This window comes from Canis lupus, chromosome 22 (genome assembly GCF_011100685.1).
Source record: "Canis lupus familiaris isolate Mischka breed German Shepherd chromosome 22, alternate assembly UU_Cfam_GSD_1.0, whole genome shotgun sequence".
NCBI lineage: Eukaryota > Metazoa > Chordata > Mammalia > Carnivora > Canidae > Canis > Canis lupus.
In genome coordinates this window covers 59,510,529-59,529,672 of record NC_049243.1, presented here as the reverse complement: position 1 = coordinate 59,529,672, position 19,144 = coordinate 59,510,529, and the positions used below count along the sequence as shown (strand labels likewise).

At 50.3% G+C, this 19,144-nt stretch overlaps 1 non-coding gene across 1 annotated transcript in view; it reads right to left on the bottom strand.

Moving 5' to 3' along the window:
• LOC102155469 overlaps positions 1–18,904 on the bottom strand; it is a 592,200-nt gene extending 573,296 nt beyond the window's left edge. Inside the window, exon 1 of the transcript XR_005376619.1 lies at positions 18,695–18,904. This is a non-coding gene — a transcript (uncharacterized LOC102155469). The remainder of the gene's footprint in view (positions 1–18,694) is intronic.
• Positions 18,905–19,144: the final 240 nt, after the last annotated feature.

Here is a 19,144-nt window from a genome sequence, read left to right as displayed (position 1 = left end):
TGGAGGAATCTAGGTGATGCGATGGCACTGGGTGGGAGAGGAGATGAAAGCATGTGGTCCCATGCACACAACCAGGACACCAGTGGGAGGGGGAGGAGGAGGGCAGCTTGCACACATCAGGTCTGAAGTGCCAGGGAATCTCCCAGCAGATGTGCCTCGCGGCCATGGGACATAGACGGATGCTTAGGTTCTGGACCTCAAGCAACGAGTCTATCTTGGTGTCCATCTCAGGAGCCACCTGTGCAAGGACGCTGGATGAAAATCCTTCAAGAAGACTGTGAACCCTAGGAGGGAAAGAGCAGAGGAGATAGAACTCACCCAGGGCACATGCACACATCGGGAGCTGCTCAGCAAATCGCAAGAAAGGGAGAGTGAGGAAGAAATCTCAAGGTCAGACTTGAAGATGTCCTTGAATGTTGAATCAGGAGCTGCACCACTTTTAGCTGAGCTATCTAAATCTTATCTATGTAATTCCATTCATCTAAACTGTTTCTTCTAGTAAAGGACAGTTGGTTAGTATGAGCATACGCACAACCACGGTCAGCACGAGGGCTGTATAAAGTGCATGTCTGTGCAGTGATGGCATGTATTCAGTGAGGAAGTTCATAAGTCTCTCCTCACTCATTTTCAACCAGCTTTGGAAGCTTCCTTGCTTGAGATGCACCCATGGAGGGGAGGGCACGGACAGAGAAAAGTAGTTCCGTCTGTGCCAGGTGCTCTTTTACACAAAACATCATCCAGGAACGCAATAAAGAGAACACTTGCTACCAGGTTTTTTTTTTTTTTTTTTTTTTTTTTTTTTTTGGCATTCCCAACGTAGAACTCACCCGCACACCCTGGCTATGGTATGATGTTGCCACACCAGAATGAAAGGTCTGTCTGGTGAGAGGCATGACCTAACGTGGTTTGGAATCAAAATGTAACCAAAGGCTTGGGGGGAGGACAGAAAGGGAAGAACAAGTGACAGGCTCGCAGAGAGAAAAAACTGGGTCTGGTCTGAAGGGGCTGGTCTGGGTGACAACATGCACAGACAGAGAAAGGGGTGGCCGTGCAGAGCACCCTAACAGGAAGATGTGAATGGGCGGGTATGTGACATGGGGAGCAGTCAGCTCTGCAAGGTGGACAGATCCAGGGGCATCTGAAAGAGCACAGGCGCTGGACGGGCCAGCAGGAAGCCACGGACATTGACCCGAACAAGCCAGCATGCGCCAGGTGGGAAGACACTGCACAGTCTCCAAGAGAGGAGCAGAGTAGGTAGGTTTGCAGTGGCTGCCGTTACGCTGGGGTCGGTGAGAGTGGCATGCCAAGCACAAGGGACAAGGCAGGAGGCCAGCAGAACCGCTGTGGCTAGGAAGGAAGAAGCAGCCGTGGGAAGAGGGAAGCAATGATATGTTTTAAGAACACAGGGAACGGGGCAGCCTGAGTGGCTCAGCGGTTTAGCGCCGCCTTCAGCCCAGGGCCTGATCCTGGAGTCCCGGGATCGAGTCCCACGTCAGGCTCCCTGCATGGAGGCTGCTTCTCCCTCTGCCTCTATCTCTCTCTCTCTCTCTCTCTCTGTCTCTCATGAATAAATAAATAAAATCTAAAAAAAAAAAAGGAAGAACACAGGGAATGGATGGATGCAGCTAAACTTGACTTTGGTTTCAACTTGAATTTTTAAAGTAACCAGCATGTAAATATTCACTGGCTTATTCCTTATCTCCCTAATGAGACGCGGTGGCTAGCTCAAGATCTGTTCTCTGAGAGCAACAGTTTTCTGTTGTTTCAAACTTCAAATCAGGAATATAATTCCTAGTTGGCACTGCATTAAGGACTGTGGGACTCTTGACGACCTGTCCCCAATACTATACTGCAGTTGAGGAAAGTGTGTTGAGTCACTCTGACATGGGGAACCGGCGAACAGCAGCTGTGCTCCTGGAGCACGGTGATGGATGAGGAACACTGCCTCAGCCAGGGGACGACAGATGCTTAGGGCAGGAGCTCACGGATGCTGCAGTGGAGGACAGAGCTAGAGCTAGGCCACTGTGACATTCAGCCTGGAGCCTTTCATTCCTTGGAAGGTATGAAGCTCCCAGCAGCCATGAGGTCATGGCAGCTAGCAAGAGAATTGGGGTGCAGGCAGGAGGGGAGAGGGAGGGCTTACCCAGCCAGGGCCTCAAGCAGGGCCAGCTGCTCAATGGATGTCCCTAAAGACAGCAGGAGAGCAGCAGAGAGAAGGAGAAGCAGAGGAGGCGGTTCCACAGAGGCCAAGGGTGGAGTTCCCAGGATGGTGCTGTCAACAGGGCTGAAGGCTCCAGAGAGGCTCGAGCAGAGGACTGGCACGTCCCCGCTGGATGTGGTGGTTAGGAGGGTATTAGTGACCATAGGAACACATTAATTCATCAATATGTCCTTTCCCATGTCAGGTTCCAGGCCTCTAAAAAGGTGGGCAGAGCTCCTAAAATATCTGCTGCCTGTGAGCACAGGTCATTGAACAATCACGTAAGGCTCATGGGCCCACACTGACCAAAAGTGGAAGGAACATCAAAGAAATTATGATGGTAATGGATTATAACCCATGAATAAATCAGATTAAAGAGTCTGTAAATAAATAACAAAGAAACAGAGGGAAAGAGGAAGCTCTTCCTTCCAGTGGAATGCCCATGTTTGTGTCTACATGACATATGTCCATTATGTCACGTCCTAACATGTCACATCAACAACACATAATATCTACATAACAGGCATAGAAAGTAAGAGGGGTTAGGAAAATTACCCATAGGTGCCAGAATTATGGACAGAGGGTGAATGTGGAATGGAGTACATCCACACAAACGTGCCCACAAGTTCCTAACAACATAGAGACCTGTGTAACCTGACAGCTGGGAAGCCTGGGAGACTACGGCCTCACCCAGCCTCAGAGCCAGCAAGCCTGGGGTTAGAGCAGCTGAGCTCAGGCTTCCCGGAGGGAGACACAGCCGTGCCCCAATGCAGAAGCCCCCAACAAACCCAAATATGGTCCAGAAAGCCCAGGAAAAGCTGCAGAACTGTTCCAGAATGAAGAGCACGAAATAAATGAGACACCTAAATGCCCTTCCTAGACTTGGGCAGGGCTGGACAGGAAAACAAACAGCTGTAAATGTTGCTGAGCCAGGTGATGGTGGGTGAGCATCACCTGGGCCTTAGAGCTGTGCTGCTGAACCCCTCGCTGCAGCCGAATCCCAGCATGGCTCGTCAGGGCTTGCTGGCCAGCCCCCTCCCTGTGTCTCTGGTCCACCAGGTGTGGGGTGCAGCTGAAAGTACGCACTTCTAGCGAGTTCCCAGGAGATGCTGGTGCTGCTGACCCAGGACCTCGCTTGGAGAATCATTTCTAATAGGACTGGGTCGGTGTTCAATTTCCCTATGTTGACAATTAATTATAGCATACGTGTGTAAAGGAATATCTCGTTTTTAGTCAGTGCACATGGGGATAGAGGGACTTAACTCAATGTCAAACAGTCCAAATTGTGTGTGTGCATGCATGTGCGTGTGTGCATGCATGTGAGTACGTACATGTGCGTGAGTGCATGCATATATGTGTGCATGTGTTAGTGCATGTGTGTGAGTGTGTGAATGCACATGTGTGTGTGTATGCATGTGCATGAGGAGAGAAAACAATATAACGGTACAAACTGTAGATGACGAACGTTGCCAAAGGGCATGGAGAAGTTCTCTGGATGACTGCGGCTTTTAAGACTGAAACTATGTCAAAATTTGACAAAATTATGTAAAAAATTTCCTCGCTTCGGCAGTTCTTACAATGGGGAGAGCTAAAAGCTATGTGACTTCACTAACAGGGATTCCAGGTTTGCTTCTGCACACCCAGCACTGGCACGTAAAGGCTCTGTGATGCATACAAACCCCAGCGAGTCTCAGAACCCCTCCACCTGTAAGCACCTGGGCGTGTGCCTCCCTGTTTCTGCAGAGGGTCATTAGCCTTCAAATGAAAAACACTGAACTACCGTATCCAGAAAATCAGAATGATAGCAGTACACAGGCTGCCATGGACGCTAAGCAAAGATAAAGCCCTTCTAGCACTCTCCACTCGATTCGGAGTTCTGGCTGCAAGGCTCGCCACGCTCCTTGACATGAGACCACTGTACGAGGGTTTGTTGTCGCCATCCTCTCCGGTCAGTGGGGGCCCAGGCCCTACTGGCTGTTAAAAATCTGGAACAACAGCCCACCATATAAGGTGCCAGCTGTGTGCCCAGGATAAGAACAAGGACTTCCTCTCTCTATGGGAAAGTCCACACAACTAAGCAGAGGTTTGGTTCATTAGAAGGACACAGACACAGAGCAGGACTCTGCTGACCCAGCGGACTCAGGCCGGCCATAGGGTCTGAACACAGTACGGTTTCCAGGTCCTCCCTCTGAGGTTCTCCTGGCTCTGGCTTGAGCAGAACCAGCAGGGGCAGACCTGTCAACGGTGCCTCTGCACTCACGTGTCGTTGGGTGGATGCCTTGCAGAAGCAGACCATTCTGTAATCCCTGGGGCCCGCCCAGGAGACCCCAGCTCTCCGCACCTCCATCACCACCGCAGCACAGCATGTTAGAAGGGCGCTCGCAAGACGTAAGCACTTGTGTGCAAAGAGTCACACGTCCCCGCGGCTGCCTTCCTGACAGGGCACCTGCAGCTACAGGCGGCAGAAGGGGGCGCCGAGGAACCCCGCTTCGGCAGTGAGGCCACGTTCGCCATGAGTGCCTGGTGGCTTGAAAGCAGGTGGAGTGGACACTTGGGGAGGGCGGGTTCTCAGCACTGATTTCCTCTTTAACCTCCTGTAACGATGTGACACTATTCATTACCTGCCCTGTTATTCCCCTGGCAACGAATGAGAAGAGAAATCTTGCTACTATTAGGTGAACACCGCCAGGCCCCCGTTCCCCGCAGGCAGGCAAATTCTGCCTCTTTCTGCTACGGGTACCCCAGAGGCACCGAGCAGGCTGAGAAAGCCCTTGTATTCACTGTCGGGGACTCGCGGCAGGAGCAGCGGCGCGTGGAAATCCGTGCGAGCCCCGGGTGGGAGCTAAAGGCCGAGGTCAGGGGGCCCAGGCTGGAAGCTTCCAAGCAACACTGTCCTACGGCGCTCACTGTCCTCAGCAGCTTTGCTCTCCAACACTCAGACGTCCTTGGACGCGTTATTTGAGCCCCACTCCTGGTACCCACAGGTTACGTGTCGCACAGCTGCTCACGTACACTTTCTTCAGCTTGTTAGGTAACAGAAGACAAAGTCTGAGGTTGGAAAAACTTTTTTTTTTTTTTTTCCAAATGTCTCCTTCCTATGAGGGTGGGGGGATATAGGTTTTAGGAAAAGAAGACTTTAGAGTCCAGAGGGGAGCCGCTGGCTGGAGCACACCACACTCACTCCAATCAAGAGACCCTGTGGGACCCTGTGTCACACGGATTCCAGCACTTTCTGACGGTGGGACTGCAGGCGAGTCCAGGATATCCCTGGACCACCATCCCCTCATCCACAACCCAGGGTGAGAATGGCACCTTCTTCCCCGGTTTTTTGTGTGGATTGAAGGAAACAGCATTTGGCAAAATGCCAGGTGCCCATTAAATGCTCATTAAATGTCAGCTGTCTTCTTTTATAAACTGGGCAAGACTGTCCACACACCGGTCCACTCCTCACTGACTGTGGCCACATCTCTAGTTTCTAGAGCTGAGCAGGTAACATGCCCCATGGCCAACAGAAGGCCATCTACCCTGCCATGCCCACCTCTGACCAAGTCCCTACCTCCCTTGCTCAAAAATCTGAAATCTTAATATCAGAGGTTTTATTTGGGGAAAAAAGCTCTTTTTCCAATGCTACTATAGAGAGCAAGGTACCTGTGGGCAGAGGACATGGATCCCACGCTGCAGGACTCAAGAGAGGCCCAGAAGCAGATGCCCATCTGCCAGCACTCAGATGCCTGAGCTTCCTTGGGAGCTGCAGGAGGGGGTTGCCGGGTGTGGGGAGGGTTGGGGGACAAAGGGGCAGGTTCCGCCTCCCTCCCGCATCGGTGACAAGCACCCCCAGCTCCAGCGTGCTCCCAGCTCATACCCCGGCCCTCGTGGAGCTCACACCATCTTGCAAGGTTTGGGATGAGCGACTGGGATCCACATCACACCTCATCACAGAACACCCGCCAAGACCAGACCTGTCCAATGTGGAAGCCACCAGCCACAGGTGGCAACATAAACTTGATTTAATCAAAATTAAAAATTCAGTTTCCTGCTCACACTGGCCACATTTTAGGTGCTTAACAACCAGCACTGCACAATGGTCAGTGCGCACGAGAAAGCTCCCCTGGAGAACACTGTTATAGACCCGTAAAGGACACAAAACCCCGTGTGATGTGGTGCCCAGCTGGAGGGACAGGGCTAAGTGCCAAAATAAGAAGACACAGAGGCAGAATAACAGTTGGTCTGACTGTCCTCCTCCTCCTGCTTGCTCTCCCAGCTTGTCTCCCATCAGAATTTAATCAGACTCTATACACCAGTGTATTTCTAGGTGGTCAGAAAACCAGTGGAGTATAAAGCGTTGAGCACAGGTCAGGAGCTGTGGACAGAGTGGACTCTCACCATTCATGGTGGCTGTGTTCTACAGCAGTACCCGGACCCTGGACCTTCCCTGGGGACACAGGCTGTGCCCGAGATCCTCTGCTCATGAGGGCTCGTCAAGAGGCCAGTGTGCACCCATGCTTCACGTGTGTTCCTGTGATGGCCCGGCCACAGGCACCCAGGTGTGTATCTATGGACAAGCTTACCATGGGAACTGGGGGGCTGAGTGAGGGAGCTCCCCCTCCCCAGGATGGGTGGGCCTGCTGTGGTCAGTTGAAAACTGGGAAAGAGGGAAGCCATCCATCCTTGCCTGACTGCTGAGCTGGGAGGCTGGTCACTTCCCACCTTCCAACAGGAACAGCAGACCCAGCTCACCTTGGGTGCCCGCCTGCCAGCTCTGCTGGGGCTCCTGCCATGGGCTCCCAGGACCCCTCCACCTCCTCTCACCTCCTCCTCAGCATCCATAACCACAGGAGCCCACCCCTTTCAATAGATCTCTTCCTACAGGTACACTCCCTGGTAGCCCGGCTCCTCTGGAGAAGGTGGACTGCTGACACCCCATCAGCGACTGCTGCCTGTTTGCTGGTGTGGACGCCAACCTGGGTGAGGCCTCAGAGTCCGGGGCCCACAGCAAGGGGCGTGGGGCTGCTGTCAGCACCCGGACCCTGGTGGGCATCGCCAACACGGGTGCGCCAAGCTGTCACCTTAGCTGACAATAACGCCCTCACCTGCCCTTGCTCAAGACAACATGCCACCTGGCTTCTGTTTCACAGCCACATCCTGTGCAGGGGAGGGGGAGGCCACATAGTCATGTACCGCGGGGACCGGGCACAGGTGCGGACCTCACTTGTGACTCCGTCATCGTGTGTGGGACTATCAGATCGCTGTGCTGTGCACCTGAAACTAGAGTTAAGTTACCAACCTTCAACTGAAAATTTCTTAAAAAGCACTTTTTAAAAAAGCAAAAAAAAGTTCGATTCAAATGACTATAAATAAAATTAACTATAAAATGAAAAAAAAAACCAGTTGCCTTTGAGTGATTTCCATTTTTCTAGTATTTTTAACTCTAATGAGTTTATTTTTATAAGGAACTTTTGAAATGTAATGATTACCAAGTGGATTTTATATGAGCGACAAAAAGTTTTAATGGCAATTTCAAAGCATATAGACACTGTAAGGTAGTAGCTGACCTAAAACGGACAAACTACTGATTTCACTTTGTTCACTTGGGTTCTGACTCACATTGTTCTCTTGTTGTCACATTGGTGATCCTATTTGAACAAATACCCTTTGCCTTAGAGATAATTATGTATTTGAGAAGATGTGACGGGAACTTTCAGAACGCCATTAGCTCCAGGAGACACCTGTCTGACACCTGTCTGCATTTGATCTTGGATAGAATCGCCATGTTGCGGGGTGGGGGGGGTCTCAGAACCTCCCCAGCCCCATCCTCCATTCACCCCCCCACGTCCCCCAGAGCTCCCCGGGGTGCAGAGAGAGAACCAGGGCTTGGGCCTTCCTTTGCTTGCTCAGCTCCCATCAAACACAGTCCATTAAGCCCTAAATCTACTCTATCTGAATTCACTTTACTTCATCTTTTGGGAACTGTTTTGGGGGGTTGTTTGTAGTGACCCCCACGTTGGGTCTCCTCAGCCTGCCTCCATCTGCGTCCCGGGCCTCTCCCCTCTGTCTGGGCCAGGGGAAGCCACTGTCCACACACTCCACCACTGGTTCTCTCATTTCCGTGGATTCTTGCCTGTGAGAAACATCCACAGAAAACTAGAATATTCCAGAAAAGTGAACAGTCTGACTCCGTCTTTATTAAGCCAGGCTATGGCTTTAGCAGTAGCTACGTGCATTCACCTCAGAGCACGGCCTCAGGTGCTCCTCAGCTGCTCCGTCCACCCCGTGGCCCGCAGGCCTGGGGGCAGAGGGTCCTCAGTGCCACCAGCCCCGGGGCCTCCCCATCACTCCTCAGGTGCCCGGGCACCACCCACCTCTGTCCGGAGAAGTCTTTCCCTGAAACATCTCACCTAACTCTGGAATGTGCCGTGTGTTCTGCTGGGCCCCTGTCACCTACGTGTACCCAGCGCGTGAGAACAGCAGGACCTGAGCCGCTACAGGGCAGCTGTGCAGACGGCCTCCTCCTCCCCACTGGGATCACTGCTTCCTGTGCACCAGCATCGAGGTCAGTGCCCCTCCGAGGGTCTCTTTCCCCCCTAAGTGGCCTGGAAGAAGGTAACCATGAACAGGAGAGCCCACCTGGAGGACCCCACATGCAGGGGAGTGGCAGGGATGCAGGCAGCCTTCCCAGGCCCTCCAGGCAATCATCCTAATCGCCGAGAGGCTTGCGTGCCTCACCTCCACGTGGCACACGGACTTCCCCACCCCAGTGAGGAGCAGCCCGCAGCCCGGCCAGCAACCTGGCCACACAGTGTCCCCCAGTAGCAGCAGGGTGGTGTCATCCCCTTTTCTCGGGTCCTGGTCACAGAGCACCCATTTGTCATTTTCTGCAGGAACCAGGTTTTAGAGCCTTGTCAGCACAGAACCTGGCTCTCTGATGGGAAGGAAACAGGTTTCTGGAGGGTCCCAGAGCAGGAGGAGCAGGAAGCCGACTGGCTGTGTGATATGTGAATGGGTCATTTCCTGTCATGCAGAGGAAGCGCGCAGGCCCTGGGAGCACTGCTTTGATGGGGTCAGCTCTTGGGAAGTAAGTTGGGGACCCCGGAAAGCCCTAAGACAAGGGGAGGCGTGCATGTCAGGCTGCCCTGGAGGTGTGGCCCAGGCCATGGGGTGTCTGGGAATGAGGACACAAGGCCTCTCACCAAACCAGTGGGACAGAGGCTTCGGGGCCAGGTCCCAATAGGGCCGATCTCCTTCTGAGCGAAGGGTCGAAGATTTCAAGTCAATTGTCTTCCTTTGTAAAGTCTGCTAGTGTCTAGGATGTAAGACAAAATGATTTGTTCCTTTCAAAATAGAGCAATTTGTGTCTCTTTGAATATGAAATGTTCCAGTGATGATTGTGTGGCTTTATTGCCTCAAGTTGCTGTCTGTTCCACATCCCGACGTTCAAGAGTGACCACCGCAAATCTCAGCCTTCACTCCATAGTTCCTCTTGGCCCGAGCGTTTCAGGGGAATGGATTCCAGGAGACAGACTTTCGATAATAACCAAGTCTGACACTCTTCCCTTCCCAGAAACGCAACGCATTTTCAGATTAAGGAAGTCGTTCATTGTTGGAGAGTCCATCGGATTGATTACCAGTTTCACCAAATCTGAGTGATTACAATGGGGATTTCCCAATTTCAGAGGTATTAAAATGTAAAAAAAGTTCATGCTACAATCGATGAAATACGATGCTCACAATAGCCAACATTTACTGAGACCTTATCATGCTGTGATTCCAAGTACTTCACATGTACTGGCTCATTTGAGCCTCAGCCCAGTCCCGTGAGTTAGGTCTTGCCATCCTCCCGACTGCACAAATGTGTAAAGCCAACCCAGAGGCGAAGGCGGTAGAGCCAGGAGAGACCTGGGCGGCTGGGCTCCACGGTGCCCCGCCCTGCCCACTACTCCTGCTGGCTGAAGGGATGTGGCTCCCCGGGGGCAGGTGTTAATGCTCAGATTCCAGCATCTACTTCAGGTTGGACAGAGTCCAATTATTGCTAAATGAAACTAACTATTTAAAGACAAATAGCCTTTAGTGAGACCACTCCTTGCCAAGAGTTCAGTAAAGACACCATAATATTAAGACCTCGTTGCCCAGGAGAGATGCTGCCCATGGGTTCTATGATCCAACCCATTTCCTGCAAAATTGTACAACCAGAGACACCTGAGTACTGTGTCTGTAGACCGGGGACACAGGGCAGTTCTCACACTGCCTCCATCACACCCTGTCCCACTGGACAGCAAGCAAGGGGACACACTCACTCAAATTGCAACACCATGCCACACTAGGGGTGCCAGGACCTCTGAACCCCTGCCCTGCGCACATGGACACGAGCCCCCTTCCTAGGCCTGCCTGGACCATTTCTCAAACTCATCTCCCCAGAGAGGGATTCAGAGGCAGCCGCCCATGGGTGCAGACATGGCTGAGCTTCGTGGGGCAGAAAGAGGGGTGGCTGACTGGGCTCTGATGGACCCACCAGGCTGCTGTGCCCAGTCCCAGAAGGTGGAATTCTGCATTCAGGCCTTTGGCTACCATGAAGGCACCTGAGTCAAGGGAGGAGGTAGACCTGCGTTCTTGGCTTCGGTTGTGACTGACACATCGAGATAAGGCACGGGCCCCTGTTTGTCCCCTTGCTGGGGCCCACAGATACGGGGTGGGGGTGAGAATCCAACCCTGCATGCTTCAAAGTTTGGCTGTTTGTGTGTTGGGAGTGTGTTCCTCAAAAATGAGAATGTCAGAATTTAAACAGGCCCCAGGAACCAGCACAAATAACGCCTTTATTTTCAGCAGAAGGACTCAAGCCCAAGAGAAGTAGCTAGTGTCAGGAGTAGGAAAAAAAATGGGTGGTTTCAGGTAATCAACAAATCCAAAAGAAGAAAAATTCAGACATTTATATGCAAAGGTAATAAACCATTTTTAAAGATTTGCAGTGACCCAGGGTGAAGAGATCATCCTGCTGTAAAACACCACATACTGCCTGTTTTTTTGTGGTTTTTTGCTTCAGTGGTGTTTTTGTGGGCTCTTAGGATTTCCTTAGCTCATTATTTTTCCTTTAAATTTATGTTCTCAAATCTTTGCTTCAAATCTAGGGATTGTAGCAAAACTGTGTTCTAGCAGGACTCAACTACAATTATTTAAGTAAAACCAACTGGATGAGGACCCATGTTATAAATTGCACCTTCATTTTATACACTTTCTTCAAAATTAAAGGTGCCTGCAGTATCAACCAATGCTGAGAAAGGAATGAAAATTAACTCTAGTAATAATTCTAACCTTTGTCTCCAGAAATAAGCACACATAATTCTAAAGGATTTTCAAAACCATGATGTAGGAAATAAATATTCTCTGTGTCAGAAATATACACTATTTCTAGAATGATAAAAATCCTGCTACTAAATCCTTTCTCCCAGGGGCCAGGAATTTATATCCTAAAACATCATTTTAACTTTCAAAAAAAAAAAAAAAAAGAAATGATATTTTGAGAGTGTAACCAATACCTTCCAAAAAATGATAGTTTTTTTCTTCATTTTTAAGATAAAACTTCCCAGATACCTGATAGATGGCATCAGTGATGCCCACTAACGCACCAGTAAAACTGAGGTACAATGCATAATGGCATTTTTAGGTTTGTGTTTCAGGAACTTACAGTTTTTCAGAAATGCTTGGAAGAAAGATTCAGCCATTGGGTTTGTGCAACATGTGCCACGTATGAAATACAACATAAAGTGAGGCTCTTGAATCTCACGTGCTGGCAGCGTGCAAGAAGCTACCCTCTGTACATTAGCTCTGAATTTCAACAGCACGGGGCCACAGGAAGTCGTCAAAGTCATGGCAGGCTTAAACTGGATCTTGTACCCTGGAAGTGTGATTTGCATGCAGCAGTAGAAAAGCACTGGACCTGACCCCAAAGTTTCAGAGACGGCCAAGTAGTGCAGGTTAAAACAGAAACAAACCCAGAAGTGCCGAGATGCAATTTCTGACAGATAATTATCTGCTTAACGTCCTCTGATATTGTTGACGTTGGCTGTTAGTATTTAAAACTACCTATTTTGTACCCGATTTTTATATCTAACTCTTCTCTAATGATCAAAAAGTCTGCAGTTCTAATCTACATTCTGATTCCCTGAAAAGTAAAAAAAAAAAAAAAAAAAATGCAATCAAACATTCCTGTTGCATATTTAATATACTTCCCTGTCTTGTAGAAAACCTGGTCAGGCCAAGGTAGCCACAAATCACTGGACAATCGGGATCCAAAGGTTTAAATGACGTTGGTGGGAGGATAGAGGTCCTGTGAGATGCAATAAGGAAGAGCCTTCGACTGCATTTGTCTTCACCGTGGGGTAAGTCCCTGTCCTTTGCTGGGCAGTCTGAGAAAGACCCCGGGAGCCCCGACGGAACATGTCAGTGTTTTTTTCTGCGGATTTTTACCCTCCTCCTCCTCCACCTGACAGTCCATCTCACAGGTAAACAAACCGCTGGAGGACTTGGAGCCAGTCAGTGTCCCCTCCACCTAGAGCTGCCAGCCCTCATGCCCCTGGGGCTCTGGCCACCCTGCCTCCACGCTGCACCTGTCACGCTCATAGGCGCTGCACTTATCACGCTGCACGTGCCACGCTGCACTTATCATGCTCATAGGCGACGGCCGCCCTGCCTCCACGGGACCCAGCCTCCACCCTCGCCAGCCAGAGCAGACCCGCAAGACCAGCCCTGGCCATGACTCACAGAGGGAGGCTCTGGAGGAGCAGTTTGCCCAGATCACCCCTCACCTGCTCCCCAGGCCCTGGCTAGTCTGTGCATCGGCCCCACCGGCGTCCAAGGCCAGGGGCCCCTCATGTGTATGTCCACACTTGCCCACCCGTCCCCCCAACCCTGCATCTTCAGCAAGAAAAGAGCAGCTCCTCTTCCAACAGAGGCTGCACATCATGGGACTGGATGGAGAGGACACCAGAGGGTGGAGTGCCCAGCGGGTGAGGGGTGAGTGGAGAGGGGAGGGTGCCCCTGCATTCTTCTCTCCCCTGCAGGATGCTCCATAGACCATCTCTGCGGTGGAAGACTTGCCCTCCATGCAGCACCCATTCTTGGGGTCCAGCCTGCAGGCTGCTTGAGCATCCTAATGCCTGTGCCCTGAGTGAGGGCAGAGGGCCACATGTGACCAGTGGTGACCCCATAAGTGATGACATCCTCCACTGCTCTGAGTCCCAGGCAGAGAAAAGGCCCTCAGGCCATCCAAAGAAGAGGACAGTAAGTACAACTTTCTTTTATCTTTCTTAAATAACTGGAGAGGAAAATTAGGCACAAGACCAGAGTCCCAAGCCGTCACTTTCTCCCTCCCAAGCTCCTGCCCCCACCGGACTTGTCCTCCTGGAATTGCCTGGCACGCACCCCCCAACAGAACCTTTTATTCCTCCAGCCAGTGGCCAGATGCAACTCAGGCAGGAGGAGGCAAAGCCACCTACATGTTAAAATAGGAATTATCAAAAGAAGAACTTTTCATCAAGACCACCAAATAGTTAAAGAACATTATGATTTTCTGGTCTGAAGTGTGCTATGATACCTGGTGGTGGTTTGCACTATGAGTAAAGCCTATTTCTGCACCATTTCTTCCACAGTGAAAACACTCCAGAACTTTTCTTTACCATTTCCTTTATGTGAAGCAGAAAGCTGACTCTCTGACAATTAGCAATCTTTTCTGTCACATCCAGTTCAACCTGAGCATGAGAATAAAGCCACCACACGAGGCAGCTCTGTCAGTGGGAGAAAGTATGAGGGAGCTTGTCAGGGCTTTTCCTGACAAAGTATATAATGAAAGCCAATGAGTCCTGGTTCTTTTCTCCCTAAAATGAACGTGAAATGGATTTTAAAATCAGAATTTAAGGTGTTCATGATATTGTAAAGCACAAACTAACTGCAGCAGAGTAAAATATATACAATTAGAATCCTAGTTGTGAAAGACTTCAGTGCAAGGGATATTTGTTGGAGTTGAAAACACACAGAGGTGTGTTAAGTAAAGCATAAAAACATACACTTGTGTAAACTAATTGGATAATGACATATATTACCAAAACTGTCAGCTTCCACTGTGCCTTAAAAGTTCTTTTGTTAGGCACGCAATCTCATTGTTAAGATAGCAAAACGACACAAAAATACCTGTTTGCCAGCGTTGGCCCAGAGCATGTCCCTGCCTATCTGGGTGCAGATAAACACTCCTGCTGCTCCCTCACTATCTGCTTTCTGCTCCTGTCCGTGGGTGGGCGAACCGGTCAGTCACTGACTTGGCGTCTCTGAAACTGTCAAAGTTGAGTACTTTAAAATTGCACACCGTGGTCTTCATCTCCACCTCTCCATTCTTCCGTTCTGAACCAAGGATGGGCTTTGCAAAGCCTTTACCGTAAGCCAGAAAAAAACAAAAAAACAAAACAAACAAACAAACAAACAAAAAAAAACATGATTCCATGGGACCTTCGCAAAAAAGGTACCTGAGTGAAATTACCAGTGAATATAAAAGAACCGAGTCTACCCAACAACCAAAATCCAGCAAAAAGGACATTATTTTGACCAGTGCTAACACGGCCCACGCCATCCTGTGTATTTCTCAGCAGGCAAACAGTTTTTCCTTTTTCCACCCCACCTCTCTCTCTTTCCTTGCCTTTTCTTTCTTTTCTTCCTTCCTTCCTTCCTTTCCTTGTCCATGGAATGATAGAGCCAAGAAAATGAACTTAGGCAACCACCAGAAACAAGCCCCAGACGAACAGCTAGAGCATTCTATCAGAAAGATCCTTCTTCTGTGTTTGCAAGCTCAGTAAACTGGATGTGCTAATGCTTCATTATTCTCACAGCTCTGTGTTAAATGTACCAGAAAATGACCTTTCTCTCATTGGCCCTGGCCCCTAGATCTGAATCCGGGAACGCTAGGGCTGTTTTCAGGATCCAGCATAAAGGTGGGGTTGGCACACATTGTCGCGATCACCAAAACATAACTTTTTACCAACTTGAGGGAGAGAACAAAAGTCACAGTTGCCCAAGTAGCAAGAGTCAGTGCTCCAAGCGTAGGTGACGATTCCAGCCCTACCTGATCCCCACGGCCTGTTACTCCCACACCGGGAGCTTCCAAGTGAAGTTCAGCACACGCACATCTCACCAGAAGAAACAGCCGCTCTGCCTGTGGGTCATGCAGTGCCCTGCACCCAGGCGCCACCAGGTCCTAGACGACGGTCCCGGGGGCCGCACACACGCCAGTGCGAGGGCTGAGCTGCCCGGGGGCTCCATCTGGGATCCGCTTGGAAGTCACTGCAGTTCAGGCACCCAGACACTCTCCTCCTGCACCCCCCTCAACGCCGCTTTGCAGAGAAAGCACAGCAGGTTGTGCCCTCAGCCGTCCCCTTTCACCTCTCGCCATCGACCAAGGACACCCCCTCCTCCTACCTCGCGTGCCCCGCGCAGCTGCCGGTCGGTCCGGGGCTCTGGGACGCTCCGGTCCTCGTGGGCGCCGACAAGGTCTGCCTGTGAATTACAAACGTCCTGTGGCAGCCGGCTGGGTCCCCGGCAGCCGCCGCAGCCCTGGCAGTGATGAGCACAGCTTGAGACCATCACAATTAACCAAACATTGTGTGGCAGCAACAAATCAACAACGAACACCAGAGCACAAATCAGGCAAAGTCCCATTTCAGAGGGATGCTGAAAGCCAAAGTCGCCGAACGCCACGTTCCTTCTTCAAGATCATTCCAGCCAGCCCCTTGGAGCTATTTTTACTGTACCATAATGCACTAGGTCTGGCTTTTACCCTATTGAAAGAGCATGAATATATTATTATCCACACAAAAGAGCAGGTTATTGTTTATGAATTACCAGCCTTCCCAGCAACAAAGGCTATTTTCATAAGAAAACTCAATTTCATTTTAGCTCCAATTTGATTACCAGCTGAAGAAAAGAAGCTCTGCCCTAACCCTCAAAGGATTTTTATTCATACCATTGAATGGGCTTTATTGCTTCCTTTTCAAAACTGACGTAGAAAGCTTTTAGAGTAAAACATTGACAAAAAATTATTGCGCTGCTATTTTGTGCAATAACAGAGCAGAAGAGGGCAATGATTTCTCCGCCATCCTTCACGGCACTTCAGAATAGCAAAGGCTGGAATTAATGACAGACCAGAGAGAGGACGCCAGCTAAGGTCTCACAATGCACGTCAAATCTAAATGATCACCATACATTGAAAGACCCCAAAAAAGCCCACAGCTGATTGATTCACGGCTTTCACGAGAAAGACAGGCTTGAAGAGTTTATTGCACCACAATTTACTCGGAATTATCATAAAAATGAATGTAGAGGCTGAATGTCACCCCGGCACGCTCCAAAAACACACACCCAGGGACAAAGTTCATGAGGAACGAACGCCTGTCACGGCAACGTCGGAGGGCCGCTGGGCGTCCGTGATCGGCTTGAGTCACCGCTGTCATGCGGGGCCAGGCTTGACCTGGGCTCCGTGGAGGAGCAGCCTCCCTCACGCCAGAACATCCTCCCATTTAAAGTGGGAAAACCTACGGCTGCAAACAATGGCCCCGTGTCCCAGATGCTGGACCCAGTCGCCCTGCACCCGGACCGGCTGTCCTGGGGCTGCCCTGAGGGTGCGTGTCTGTTGGCTGGTTTGTTTTCATTCCCCAAGGAAGAAGTTTGCAAGGACTCAGTGGCTCACAAAAACAGTTTTGGGGCAAATGTTTAAATGATACAGGGAACCGCTGCTAAAATGGCATTCTCCACATGCATGGCACTTCTCTTTTCATTAAAATTTGACCAATAATGGCTAAGCTAGCAGGGTTGCCAAAGAAACCTGCACTTGATATTATGAAAATAGAATCTATGGTGTAGTAACTTGGCGTTGCAGGTGCCCCAGCCAATGGCATGTTCACGCTGGCACCTGGGGCAGCACGGGACTAACCAAGATGGAAAGGATGCCCTTAAAAAGCTGGCAGCCCGTGGGGCAGTTGCTCTGCTGGCTCACCCAAACAGCACAGCTGGCACTGGTAAGCAAGGAATGTGTCATCTTCAGTGTTTTATTAGGAAAGCAGCATTTATACTTAAAAACAAACAAACCAAAGAAAGGTAAAACTACCCTGGTTGGCCGTTACATTTTTTAAAGGCTGTCAAATACAAATGTCAGATGCTAGCGTTTCCTTCCCTGGCAGTCAGGCGACCGGAGCTCCGCTGTGCTCTAGGACACAGGACAATGTCCAGTTGTGATACAGCATTTTCAATGACATCCCCCCCCCCCCTCACCGCTCCAGAGCAGCCACCATGTCTGTTGACAATGTCACAGCTAATGTGCAAAGAACCCAACTTCCCGCAAGCACTCACATGCTTATATTGAAGCTTCAGCATTGGGCTGGTGACAATAAGATGACATCCTGGAAACAGCCAGTTCAGTTAATAAAAACAGACCAGTCTGCATCTGAAGATCCTTCAGATCTCTATGGTAGTCATGTTTTCTATTTCACCGAGAACACGAGCCTGTGCTCCCGAGGAAATACAGGGTCAGGTCCCTGCAAGCCTCTGGTGATGATATTTTCATCAACCGATCAATCCATATTGAAATGGATCAAACTAGTCATCCTTTGTGTTAAATGTGTTTTCTGTTTAAAGACACTTTAATGTATATTGTCCCTTCATTAACATGGAACCCGTGGCCAACAGCATGTAACTCAGGCCTGAGCAAGGCTCTTCTGACACACATGTTTTCTCTGCGAGGCCCATCACCGTCTCATGCTTGGAAACATGAGCCAGCACTGCGACACTGTGCGTGGGGCCACTTCAACCAGCAAAACCCCACCAAAAAAGAGGATGAAAATGTGGCAACAGGACCCTAAAAAAGATTGCAGTTTTAAAGCACAAGAACCAAAACAAGGATGGGGGTATTGTGTTGTTCGAACTGGGCTGGAAAGGAACACAAAGGTTGACCCAAATTTTTCACCCCACTGCAAAAACTTGGGTGTTACAAATAAATTTTATTAGGTAGGCGAATTCATGGACACAGGATCTGTGAGCAAAGAGGATCCATGTATTCGCTTTCTGACACAAGGCCATCTGCAATGGTGTCCTCCCACCATGCACTCATAGAGGCTCTAACCCCCCGTGACTCTCTGTGGAGATAGGCACTCGAGGAGGTAATGCAGGTGAGATGAGGTTGTAAGGCTGGGGCCCTGAGAGGACCAACAGCTCTCTCTTCCTCTCTGCACATGTGCACCGAGGAGAAGTTGTATGCAGGCCAGGAGACATGCTCTCCCCAGACACTGGCCTTGCCCGCACCCTGACAGCAGACTTCCACCCTCCAGTATTGTGAGTTAACATCTCTTACAGACGCTGCCCAGGTCATGGTATTTCGCTCTGGCAGCCCAAGCTGACTAAGACCAAGGCAAAGAGAGGAAAAGAGATATGACATTATCGATCAACCAATAAGCACTGGTAAACACCTACTGTTTACTAGCTGGCATCTGCAGGCAGCAGGACAGGAGCCGACTGGAAGGATGCAGTGAGAGCAGAGATGTGGGCCACGCTTTGGGGAACACAAGCCTATGTCCCACGGAAAGGTGACACTCGAGGCTGGTGAAGGACTGGCCACTCTGAGTACAGCAGGATGATAGTTTTAGGCAGTAGGAGTCGCGGGGAGCCAGTCAGCCTGGGGGGCCTGGGGGCCCACCAAACAGAGGGGCAACTGTTGAAAATGTGGGCCTTGCTGATGTCACAGTCACTGGGGGAGTACCTGTGTCCACCCTGTCATGAGGTCCTGGAAATCTGTCTTCTTAACTCACTGCCACAGGCGGCCCCTACTCCTCCAGCTAGAAAAACACAGCTCTCAGTTGAGCAGATAAGGTCCAAATGACCTAGAGAAGTTGACCAGTATTGACCGGAAGCACCATGCACAAC